The sequence below is a fragment of the Lissotriton vulgaris genome, chromosome 9, assembly GCF_964263255.1.
Source record: "Lissotriton vulgaris chromosome 9, aLisVul1.2, whole genome shotgun sequence".
NCBI classification, from domain to species: Eukaryota; Metazoa; Chordata; class Amphibia; order Caudata; family Salamandridae; genus Lissotriton; species Lissotriton vulgaris.
In genome coordinates, this window is record NC_141697.1 from 1,025,911,264 (window position 1) to 1,025,924,089 (window position 12,826).

Sequence of the window (12,826 nt, forward strand, 5' to 3'; positions counted from 1 at the left end):
TCCTTTGGGGTGGGGCTGGTGGGGACCTACCGCCCCGCCTCCCTGTGTGCGCTGCTGCCTGGTCCCTCGGTGGAGGGACCAGGCAGCAGCCTTGTACAAGGCAGAGCCGGCCTATCCCCTCGGTGGAGTGGAGCCGCATGCTGCTCTCCCGAGCACCTTGCCAAACGTTCCTGTTGGGAAAAAGAGGTGGAGTCCAGCATGCCGGGGTAAACTCGACACCCCCGCCCAATAGCCCCCGAGCCCCCCAACCCCCCCGTATACCCCGACCCCCTCCCGCCGAGTGCCCCCCGTCCACGGCGGGGGATCTCCCACCCCTTCCCCATCGCCCAAGACCGACCAGCCTCCCGTCCCGCCTACCCTTCCGCAACCTTCCTCCACCCCGACGCTCCCCTCCGAGAGGTCCCTCTCCCGGCTAACCGCCCCACCCCCCCCACAAGCCCCACACCCCTGCCTGCCCCCGAGAACTACCCGACGTCCCCCCACAACCCCAGACGCACCCCTCCCCAACCCCCCACGACACGCCATTATCCCGTCCCCCCTCCCCACTTCCCCCAGCTCCCCCCTCTTGCTCAACCCCACCCTGCTCTGAGGTGCCCCCAGCTCACCCTCCCCCCTCCCCATCCCCTGTGCCCCCCTGCCCTTACGGTCCGTCGTGCCCCCACCCCTGGTGACTGCGGCCTACTGTGTCCCACCACACTCCCCTCTCCCTCCGAAGATGACTCCACCCCTGCATCATCCCCCGGCCCCCCAGCCCTCCTCCTCCTCTACCTCTGACTCCTCAATAAATACTGGGGACACCAACCCCTCGAAGTCCGGCGTAGGGGCCCCTCCCCCACCCTCTGCCAACTCCCCTTGCCTGGCTTGTGCACCATTCCTCTTGCCTCGCCCTCCCCGCCGTGCCCCTCTTGCCTGCAGCGCCGCAACCAAGCTCTGTTCCCCACCCTCCCCTCCGCTGCAAACTCCAGCGCCTGCCTGTCAGCCGCGCCCGTCTCCCCCCGCCCACCTCTTCCCCCTGCTTTCCGTGGCCGTAGGGCGGCTATGCCGAACTCCCTCCCCGGACCTCCGGCCCCGCCCCCTCCCTCCGCCTGCAGACACTGCCTCACCCGAGGCGGTTCTGTAGCCAGTACAGCCGCCGCTGCGTCGCTGGCCGCGTGCCGCGGCGGCCTTACCTTTACCTCCGGCTGCACGATATCCATGCCGCCCGCTTCATCCAGAAGGCGGAGTGCCTCCACAACGCGAGGGTCGTCCAGCCTTGCCATCGCCCGGGTAAGTGAATCTGGACGGCCTGCTGCACCGCTACCCAGGAAACTGATCCTCCGCAGAGCCTCACCATCGACCAGCGTAGCCCTCGCCGACACCGACCAGCGTAGCCCTCGCCGACCCGCGCCCCCACACCAGGCCTCAACCACCTACAGCGCAACGCTCAGTACAGCACGGCCGCAAGGCACCCTCCTACCACGTTGCCCAACAAAACACCGCGCGGGCCACAGCAGGACCGGAGGACACTGGCAAGGCTCGGCGATAAAGCACTGCCGCCAAAAGAAGCAAAGGAAGCCTGCAACATCCTTCGCAAAAGAAAACAAAGCCCCACAGAAACCCCTTAACCGGCTGCTGTGTCACTGTGTGTCATGGTGTGTCACTGTGTCACTGTGTCACTGCCACTGAAATGGTTAATATAGTTGCAGACTGTCGAAACTAGAAGGAGAGAGTAGTAGGACAAGTGAGGGTACAGCATAACTATTTGTTGGTGTGTTACACTATCATCAGATTTTAAAAACTGGCTGCAGGCCTGCGAGAAAGGAATAAGAGCGAAGTAAAAGAGTAACCCCAAAAAAAGATTTATATCATATGTACAACTATAAAAATGTATTTCCCTAAAAAATATAAACTAGAAAACCCATATCACCTGGCCCACCCCTCTCCCTAACGCCACCCAATGTCCAAAGTCCAAAAACATAAATCAAATGTCCATTAAATAAATTTGAGAAAACCCCAAGATTGCCCCAACTCCCACGTTCCCACCCTCTCCCCAACAAGTCCCACCCACCTAAGAAAAGATTAAAAAAGGGGCAAGAGAGGCTTAGCGGCGGGCTAGGAGCTTTCTCTACAACCAGTTGAAATGCTTCTCCATCCTGGCTTCCAGGTGTGCCATTCTCTGAAGAATGCGGCGCTGAAAGACTCTATAGAGTCTATCGGGGGGGCAGCTGTGGTTCAATAGCGGAGGGTGGGTGCCTGACCACAGCGCCATACTACCGGAGACACTAGGGCCTGGCCGGGGCCCGGGGCATTGGAGGCTGCAGCAGCTGCAGCCTCCTCCTCCTCGGCCACCAGCCACTGGAATTTAGCCCTGATGGCCTCTAGCTTCCTTTGCTGGGTCCTGGCTGCTACCTCCTGTCTGTTGAGTTTTGAGGATGATGGATTGGCAGGAGTAGCTATATCAAGAAAGAAAAAAGACAAATTGTAATCATACTCTAAGCAAAACAGTAACACATAAAATTATATAGTAGCACTAGCAGTACATAACATTTGCTGGTATTCTCCTCGATTCCTCTGCCCATTTGATCTTGATGTCATTAGAGTTTAAGGCATTAAACACTATGAAGTATACCCGTATTCTTCTTCTCCCACTGGTTTAGCGAAATTAATGTAGGCATGCCAGCTCAGCTTGCGCCCTAGACAGACAGACTAGATAAGAAGGCAACACAACTTTGGGGGTGTCCAACGTGACCATGGCCACTCTCTCATTTTACTGATTGAGCATGAGAAAGTATAAGAAAGCTTCTCATCTCAACAAACATGCGTAGAATACCTTACTTGGGCATGCAATCAGCACGGCAGAGTAGCAGTACTAGCAGTAGTAAGTGACCATGACCAATGGGTTCTCTGAGTCTTACAGAACCCACACTAGGCATCCATAAAATATATAAGGGGAAAGGGAAAGCTGACTCAAAAAGCAGAAGAAAGGAAGCTACAGACAGACTATACACACAGTTTGAGGTAAAATACAGACACTAGAAATATAAAATAAGTTAGAAAATATGATAATGCAGGGATAACTAGATTTTAGAAATGGATAGATCGAAGAGAATTTGGGGAAAAATAAAATTAGGAAACAGGTAGAAAACAGTTCAAAATAAGGAGTGGTAAATGTTAGGGAAATATATATTAATATTAACAACAGGAGGACTTACTGTGGCCAACAGAGCCCTTGGCCGAGGAGCATTCCTCCTGGGAGGCACCTTCAGCTCACATACTCACCCCGGAAGACCTCTTGCCCCTGGATGCTGATGTAAGACATAATGAAAGAGACAAAAAACAGTTGGTGGTAAATAAATAATCTCTTCTAAAAAGTTTTTTTGACAGTAAACAGCAGCTGCAATAACATTGAACTTTCCTAAATCAGATCATCTAGTACTGGACCAGTATTGTGGACCTTCCTATCTATTTATTCCACAGTTCCTAAACCTACCTAGCCCGCCTATTCCAAAGACTTTGGAATAAATTACAACAAATTATATTTGCTTCTAAGTTCCAATCTCATTTGCAATCATTCTTAACTCCATTTGATGGGCGAATTCACTAACAGGTACATGCATCAAACTCGGCATTTGCGATTCCTTAATTGCGATTTTTAAGGAATCGCAATTAAGGAATTGCAAATGCCTATGCATCAAGAAATCGCTAAATAAATTGCGATTTCTTAGAATTCCTTAATTGCGATTAGCATTTTGCGAATCGCAATTAAGGAATCCCTTTCCATTCATTCCTATGGGCCTAGAGGCCCATAGGAATGAATGGGAAGACAATCTCAATTTGCGATTCGCATTTAGCTAATCGCAAATTGAGATTGCGATTTCAAGGGTGCAGGGGTGTCCAAAGGACACCCTGTTGCACCCCTGAAATCAAACAATGCACATATGTTGTGTAAACACATGCCCTAAGGGCATGTGTGTGCACAACATGAAAGTTAAAAAAATGCAAAAAATTGCTTTTTTTAACATTTCGCAAAATTACCATGAGGTCCAACCTCATGGTAATTTTTTCTCTCTAATTGCGAATTCGCAATTTTTTTTAGTTTCATGCATTGCTTTTGAGGAATCGCAAATTTGCGATTCCTTAAAAGCAATCGCACTTTGAAAAATCGCAAAAATAGCGATTTATTCACTTCTTGGTTCATGCATCTCAAATAGTGATTTGGGAATCGCAAACGGCCGAATTTTGCGATTCGCACCGTTTGCGATTCCTAAATCGCTTGATGCATGTGCCTGTAAGTCTGCATTTTGTCTTTAAATGCATAGATGTACACATGCATGCACAAAATTGGGTGGTTGTTTGTCACTGTACAAGCTACAAAAAAGGTTCTAAGAATTGAAGTAAGAGAACGGGTGCTGCTAAATTACTAATAGTAACTACCACCAGCTTAGTGACAGGACAAAGGAAAGGAGCCTCTCTCTAGTCTGCATTACTTAACTTAAGTTCTTACATATTAAACCCAAGTTGGCGCAAAGTTGCAAACAAGTACAATTATGTAGCGCCGAGCATCTGTCTAGAATAATGATCACATAATATAAGATTTGTAAACATATCTTAACTGCAAGTGAGCAGCATGCTTGCTATTTGGGAGAAAAATATTAGGAATAACATAGAGCACACAAGTAATAATAATATTAATAATTAGCTACTGACCAAGCCCCGCGACGTCAACCTCTAGCAGGTCCAGCATGTCCTGCTCTTCTTCCAGGATGTTGGATTACCGGTGTGTCAGCTGATTGTGGGTTCGCCGGACCCCAGAGCAGCAATACACTGCCCGGTGTGCCGTACCCCAGAGCAGCAATACACTGCCCGGCGCGCCCTCACCCAGTGCTGCTGACGCTCCTGGAGCTCATACCCAGACCCAAGCCTGCCGCCTGCTGCCAGGGTGTAGGGGAGGTGGCGTTGCACAAAAAAACAAGTGTTGCCACCTCCATCTCTGAAAACAAGGCCCAGGACTGCACCCCACTGGGTGCCGCCTGCCGTCTGCCGCAAGGAAGGCGGCTGTTGTTTACCGCCTTTTTCGTTGCACGCTTCTGTCATGATGCTGGGGAGGGCGGAAAATAAAATGTAGAAAGTATAAAAAACTAACAGGGAGAAGAAGGAAGGAAGGAAAAAAATTAGTAACAAAGTAGAGAGGAAAACAGTACAAAACTCCCACAAAGAAAGTAGAAAAAAACACAAAATATACACTTAGCAAGACTGAGGGAACGATAATAAATTAAAAAGATCTGAAGAAAAGTTTTGGGAAACAAGGATTGAAAGGATTAGGGAAGGATTCAAAAAGGAGGCCCCAGCACCATAACAGAGAAAATAACAAGCTGGTCACACCCATGCGTGACCACGTGGTGCAGTTCGCCTGATATCTCCCCCGAAGATGCAGTCCGCGTTGCTGTATGGCGGAAACGTCATGCATACGGGCGGGACAAGCAACTCTGCCTGCTCCCAGAACTCCACGTAGCGCAGCAGAGTTTTTTACTTTTTTGTGGAGTTTCGCATAGCGCGGCTACGTGAAGTCTGCCCAGGCTTACCTATTACAGGACTGGGACCAAAGGATTTCATACATTCATTACACAAGAACAGGGTTCCCAGTAAATGCACCAATCAAGAATGGGCAAGAAGAAACAGTGTATTACAGAATACATTTGACTGTTATCTCATAATACCATTACATTATTCATTCATTCATAAAACTTTATTCTGTTTTACAGAGTGAAAACCATAAAGGTCACAGTAAATATACACATCTCATAAAAGAAGTACATTAAAAAGTTTATAATTCATAGCCATAAAACAAGAAAAATTCCAGATAAAATATGGCGGGTACAGAAAAAGTATTTCTAAGCTAAAAATAGAAAACACACACAAGGGACAAACCTTAAGACTATAGGTGCCTCCTCCCCCTTAAATATCTGCTATTCCAGACTTGCCCTGGTTCTCACCAAAGATTTCAGATAGCCTATAATAAAAATTATGCAGTCTGGTTTCAACAGTTGCAGATACAAAAGTGCTGGGCGGACCTGATTAAAATTGAGCCTCTTTAAAAGGGGGAGTAAAAAATGTCTCTGCGGTACTTCATAAAATTTGCAGAAGAACATAAAGTCTAGCAGGTCCTGTGGAGACAGGTTGTCGCAGCCTCAGGGTGCTAACACCTGTCCTCGGCTACACCCTTTCGGAACGGCAATTAAAAGATGGAAAAAGTCGAGGCGAAACCTGGACAATAAAAACCGCTCGTAGGTGCTCAGTGTTCCCAAAAGGTAAGGCTCAGTCAGTGGATGGGTTTTAAAGGTCAAAGATTTATAGACACTTGGTTTACATGATTCCTGTTCATCTCTTTCTACCTTCCTGGCACAAATAAATGCTTTTCTGACCAGTTCCACATCCTTTTTTGTTATAGTTGAGGGTTTTTAGAAAGAGTTCAGGGCGACCCATCTCTGCAAAGCGACATCTGACATACTTCAGCCATGGAATTCTGGACATATGTTCCAGGGGCATGCAATCCGGTATGATCTGCTGGGTAAGCTTTAGCTCCTTGTTTGGCCAACATTTGAGCCAAAACACCAAGGGACGCAGGGCCAGAGTATCGCATAAAAAAGGAACCCCTAGTTCTTCGTGGGCTATCAGGTTCGATAAACCAGTTGGCATTCCCAGCAAGCCCTTTAAAAAGTTATTCTCAGCCATCCGCAGCGCATCTTGTGTGATATAACCCCAAACTTCACTACCATAGCTTGCGGTTGACACACCCTTTGCCTGATACATTTTCAGCATGGCTGAAATTGGGCGCTTGCCTATCTTTGCAGTAAAGCTGAAAATAGCTGCATTTATTCGATTGAGCTCTCCGCTCGCTTTGAGGAAGCTGCTGCATTTGTTTTGCTCAGATCCCCCTTCGCTACAGGAGTAGCTGACGGAGTTTCCTACCTGCTGCTGAACTGATTGAAAAGTCAACACCCACTCCGTGGCCGCAGAGGAGGGAGAGGCGCCGGCCCCGGTACTGCGAGGACCAGCATTCACCACCTACAGCTGGGTCCTCTTCCCGCGTGAGCCGCGCCCCCTCCCAGGGCCACGCCCCCAGCCAATTGCTATAACTTCTCGCGGCCCCCGCTTCGCAGGGGCCGCTCGCTTTGAGGAAGCTGCTGCATTTGTTTTGCTCAGATCACCCTTCGCTACAGGAGTAGCTGACGGAGTTTCCTACCTGCTGCTGAACTGATTGAAAAGTCAACACCAACTCCGTGGCCGCAGAGGAGGGAGAGGCGCCGGCCTCGGGACTGCGAGGACCAGCATTCACCACCTACAGCTGGGTCCTCTTCCCGCGTGAGCCGCGCCCCCTCCCAGTGCCACGCCCCCAAAACGCAATACAGTATTTAAACAACCCCGTAACGCGCATCGCGGGACGCGCGCGGGCGAGCCGGGCGAAGCCCGGGCAAAGGGCGGGCCGTCTGTGGCCATCCGGGGACGTCCAAGGACGGGACGGGCCATACCATTTTCATTTACATTTCCAACTGTGACCCACTAGAACTTGGTATCCAGGGATCGAGTAGCAACCTATGCCATTGTGGTAAGTGTAACATCTGATTACTCGAATCTGCAGAATTGGAAACGATTGTGTGAGTAGTGTGCAATTCAAACATCGATAGAGAAGGAAGCACTAACCACACTTCGCAAGCCACTAGCAGGAAAGAAATATGGCTTTTAAAAAATTAAGATCTCGCACGATATTCATGAAGCGAATGGGCACTGAGGAAGCGGTCAAAAAATCCTCTGATAAAGCAATCAAACATGGTCAGATAATTAGAACTCCGGCAATCAGCAACTATTTTCTAACCGTATCATCAAAAAAGCAAGTACCCACACATGTTGAGGAAATCCCAATAAATCTCGACATTTCTAAAAATATGGAGGCAAAAGAGTTACCCCTTTCGGATCATCAAACTATTCACAATTCTAGCGTAATGGATGTTGAATCTAATCAAAAGTTATTGTTTTCAACACAGGAACCACAAAATCCGAACTGCGAAATCTCACATTTATCTTCCTTAACACCCATCAAACGAATAGGTAGTCTTTCTTGTGTTGAGGAACCGAATGGAAATGACATGATGTCGATGGAAAATAACTTAGACCTACACTCAAATCAAGACAAGTCATTCACTAGGTTCCAGGAAAAACCATTAGAACATGATCCAGCTCTTGATTCTTCTTTGGACTTATTTCTTCCTAAAAACATCAATTCAACAATTACTGCAACACCAATGTCAAAGGCTCTCTATTCCCTACAGGAAATTCTGGAATCGGTCCTTTCGTTTTTAGGTCACATACTGGAAAACTCGGACCAAACTTTAGATGTCCAAATTGGCATACTAAAATTTCTAGTAGAAGAAAAAAGGAAAAAAGTACAGGCTGATGCCATAACAAAACTACAAATATCTGAAGAGATGAAGGAAAACAACAATGATTCTACAAATCATCTCAAAAGTACAGTGCCTCAAACAAAATGTGACATCAGTACTCAAACATCTGACGTAATAATACTAGAAAACCCAGATAAAAAAATCCGGAAAAAACAAAAGGATGTTAATATATACTCCTTGAAGAAACTATTTAGAGAAGAGCCCTTACATACCGTCAAACAGTATCCCATTTTTTCGGCTACAAATAAAATACATTTTCAAAATACTGGGATTGTTAAGGAAGAACAAGGAAAATTTAACAAACCCTCTCTTGACGAAGACGGAGGAGAGAAGTTTCCTCAAATAAAAAGCACTCAAGAAAAAAAGGGGAAACATAGGAGAAGGAAGCCGTTAAGAAGAATAAATAAAAAGAAAACTCGTAAGCTAAAATTTAAAAACATAATCACTCCTCAAAAAATTCAAGAGGGTCAAGTTAACAACATAACACCAAAGATTTCCATATTGGAGGCAACAAGTGTCACTGAAAATACACAATCAGTAAAGTCATTGAATCACAGAGCAAACGAATATATACCTGCCATACTTACTGAAAGAGCTGGACAGACAAATAAGAGATTAGGCGAAAAATATTATAATATGTCTCTTGGCGGACAACAAATCTTATCAAAGCATTTGCTTTTTGAAGATCTTTTTCCCACTGATAATACGCCTTTAAACCGAGGAAGGATAATTAACCTTTTACAGCAAATACCTCCTTTACAATCTCTAACAAGCAAAGAAATAGACCTGGTGAATTTTCCCATAAAAGAAAACTATAAAATAGTGGAGGTCTCATTCTGGTCATCAGTACTCCCTGGGATCATTCTAAATGAAAAAGAAACACTACACAAATGTGGTTATGATGTTATCGAAAGAGTTCTATCAAAGAAAACTAATTCTAAAAAAACGACCACTGGTCTCTTTGGCACAAACATGGATATGCCAAATGATAATTGTTATGAAAAAAATCTCACTCCAGATGATTTACGATCAACACACTTAAGGAAGGACACGTTGAAAATTCCTGTGAACAAAGGTGAAAGAAAAGTATGGAGTCATGATCCAGAAGCTACAGAGGACAAGAAATCAATAAAGTCTTGGGCATGGGTTTCGGAGATATTAAACAGTAACAAAGCAACTTACAATCAACAACACGCTGTTTAACAATGGTTTAGCGATCACTTCATGGAACATGGCCGGAAAAACTATAAATAAAATGAATGAAGCTATCAAAAATCAGCCTGACATCCTGGCTTTGCAGGAAACCTGGGCAACAAAATCTTTCGGTCAGAAGGGCTATTATGTCTATGATATTCCTGCTAAAGCTACAAACCGGGGGCATGCAAAGGGTGGACTGGCAATTTTGTTAAGCGAGGATTACTTATGGGATCAAGAAGTTGTCAAATCTAACTCTGAAAATTTTCAATGTATCAAGGTTTCGCTGAAAACACATAATCTTGATCCAAAAAAGGCTTTTCTAATTTTTAATATGTATGCCCCACCCGGCGCCAACCAAGATTCCACTTTCACAGACACCATGGAAGCAATTACAAAGATAATCGAAGATAGAGCAAACATGTCATATCTAATAATGGGGGATCTGAATGGAAAAATTTCAAACGCCGAGATCAGAAAATGGGCAAATCTATATGAAGAAGAAAATCTAGAATTGTCCATACCGAAATTTCCCAAGGGTAAAACTTCTGATAAGAGAGGAAAACTGTTGTTAACGTATTTACCAAATTTAAATGGGACAATTTTGAACGGCAACGTGGAAGGAGACATTCCGGCCTCTTGTACAAGACGAGGAAACGGATCCCTATCAATAATTGACTATATAATTTGTGGCTTGGAGCTAGTGGAGATAGTATCACATCTGAGTATCAACTTTTCAGATGAAAGTGATCATGCTCTTTTGCACTTAAAAACTGATTGGTTGATTCATCCTTCCTCGACAAATCCTATCATGTTCCATAAAAGCACTATTGAAGTTAACAAAAATCAGCGACGGATATTTTGGAATTCAGCGACTCTGAACAACATCACCGCAATGATTACATTTTCTCAACTTTTAACTAACATTCATTCTGCTGACCAAATTACAAACTTTGAATGTATTATCAATAAACTCAAGAGTGCTCTCACAGATATGTTAAGACAAAATACTACCAGAATTAATAAGAAGCACAAAAATAGTATAATCAGGAAAAAGCTCAACAAACTCATTCGAGCACAATACCTGAAATTTTCTCCCTTAAATCAACTAGACATCAACAAACTAAAAAATCAATTGAGAAGAGAAAAGTACAGACATAAAACAATAATGCAGGATAATAATTGGGTAGATATCCAAATTGCTGCAAAAAATCACAATCAACGAAAGTATTGGTCTTTAATTGCTAAAATGACAGGAACAAAAAAGAAACTACACGCTATATAAGTTGCACCTCATGAATGGGAAAATTATCTGACTGAGTTATACAAGGAAAATTTAAATAAATCTGACAGAAACGACTCGGATATTGGTAAGGAAAAGAAATCTTCTCTGACAGCAGATACCACAGCAATTTCCATAGAAATGCACATCAGAAAAGCAAGAAGTACCGCAGCGTCAGGTCCAGATCAAATACCCATCAAGGTCTTGCAAGCAAATCCAAAGGAGTGGAGTCAGATGTTACTACCCCTCTTTAATCATATCTTTAAAACCGGGAGAATACCCAAGTCATGGCAGGGGAGTATTATAATTCCCAACTACAAAAAGGGGAGTAAAATTGCTGCTTGTAACTACCGTCAAATAGCGTTGATGGACGCTACAGGGAAAATCTTCGCCGCGGAGGTATTGGATAGACTAAAAGATTGGGCCTTCTCGCAGAGTTTAATACCTATGCACCAAGCAGGTTTCCGACCTAACCATTCTGTTATGGACAATATTTCCATTCTCCAGACTATCTTAGACAAATACACCGTAAGAAATTCACAGCCAGTGTACGCTGCATTTATTGACTATTCTACTGCTTTCGATCGCGTAGATAGACCTACACTGTGGAAAAAGTTAAGGAGATTGGGAATTCCTGAATATCTGCTGCAGGTTATAATTAATCTCCATACCAACACTTGGTCCCAGGTGCAAATGGGTAGTGAAAAAGGATTAACTAAACCAATCGGAACGGCTAACGGGCTCAAACAAGGATGCCTCTTAGCGCCGATATTATTTTCACTATATCTCAGCGATTTACCATACCATCTGCAACAAAGTTTAAGCCTGCCTCCTAAGATTGCCTCACAAAGTGTACATGCTCTGTTATATGCAGATGACATAGTAATGTTGGACCTTACGCCCTTTGGCTTACAAAAGCTCCTAGACATCTTAAATGAATACTCAAAAGCCCATTTTTTTATTCCAAACTTAACAAAAACCAAAGTGGTAGCTTTTTCTTGTAAGAAACAAAGCGTTAAATACTGTTGGAAGCTTGACGGGGTAAAAGTAGAAGAAGTGGACAAATATACCTACCTCGGCAGGATTTTCACAAAGAACTTACAAAATATAAAACAGATAAATAACTTAAAGAGAAAATCAGATATACACGCCGGGGCTCTCTCAAAATTGTACTCTGCTACAGGAAACAGACACTTCTCTACTTTGTTAAAAGTGTACAGAGTAAAAATTCCTCCGGTTTTATCTTATGCTACTGAGCACATTCCAATCAAACAATGGTCTTATATGGACCTAAATGAAGGGAAAATTTTGAAAAAAATCCTGAAGGTTTCAAAGTCAACACCAGTACAAGCGCTTAGACTTGAATTTTCATTAACAAGCACTTATGCTACAGCTGTCGCCAATGTCATCAGATGGGCTTATCATATTCTGCATGCAAAGGAAGGATCATTGCGTTCTTTGCTAAAGACTGAGACCTTTGAATCAGATGCAACAAAGCTTACTTTTTATAGGAACATGACAGCGGCATTTGAAATTGCTAAACTTAGCAAAGATATTTTGCTTACCTGGTCTACCTCTCAATTGAAACTTTTTCTAAAATGTTTTACATCTAGATTGAGCTTCGATCTTGATTTTGCACATTGTAGTAAGTTAACTTCGTATAAACTCTACACTGAAACAATGGAATACAAGCACGTTCAGCCATATTTAGGGTTTACCCTCACCCATGGTGCAAGAAGGGCAATAACAATGTTGCGCTTAGGTATTCTTCCCGTGCAAACCTTTACTGTTAGATGGTCACCAGATGGATCTCCGAAATGCAAATTCTGTCACGGAGGAGATCAGAACATTGAGCATATTTTATTTGTATGTCCTTACCCAAATATTGTTGCAGCACGGTCAAGATATCTTG